Here is a 624-nt window from a genome sequence, read left to right on the forward strand (position 1 = left end):
GACCCAGAGCTGGCTTCAGAGGGGGTGTGAGTACAATTGGGGGCTGGAGGAGTCTGGGCACGGGAGCTCACGGTCCTGTCCATACATTTTGGCTCTGCTTGTTGACCCCTTTCTCTGAGCCTGGAGACCACAGTCATGGGCCAGAGACATTTGCATGGTGCAGACACAGCAGGCAAAACCAGAAAGCTAACCACGTGATTTTTTTCTTGATCAAGTAGTTACAGCGCTAAGCCTGGCACCGTCTTGCTGAGTAATGTTCCTGCATCCAGAGCCAAATGCTAGAAACCGGGGTTGGACAGTAGCTGCCTCTGCGTCCTGCCAGCTTCCTGCTCCCCTAGTCTGCCCGTCCACCTTCATCCACACCCCACCCATCCACCCCAATCCCACCTTGCCTGTCTGCACCAGGAAGGGGTAGCATTGGTCTTCCATGTTCTGGGAATAAATGGAAGAATCATCTCTAATAAAATACAATCTGTGACAGGAGGAAGTGTCAGGAGGAAATTTGTACCTTGGACACTGGTTGAGTAGTGACCAATAATAATAATAATAATAATAATAATAATATATGACCTACTATGTGTAATGGTTGACGTGGCAGGCATCTATCAGTCTACATGTTCCTGG

Source organism: Orycteropus afer, unplaced genomic scaffold (genome assembly GCF_000298275.1).
Source record: "Orycteropus afer afer isolate SDZICR_OR568_19922 unplaced genomic scaffold, OryAfe1.0 scaffold00663, whole genome shotgun sequence".
Classification (NCBI taxonomy): domain Eukaryota; kingdom Metazoa; phylum Chordata; class Mammalia; order Tubulidentata; family Orycteropodidae; genus Orycteropus; species Orycteropus afer.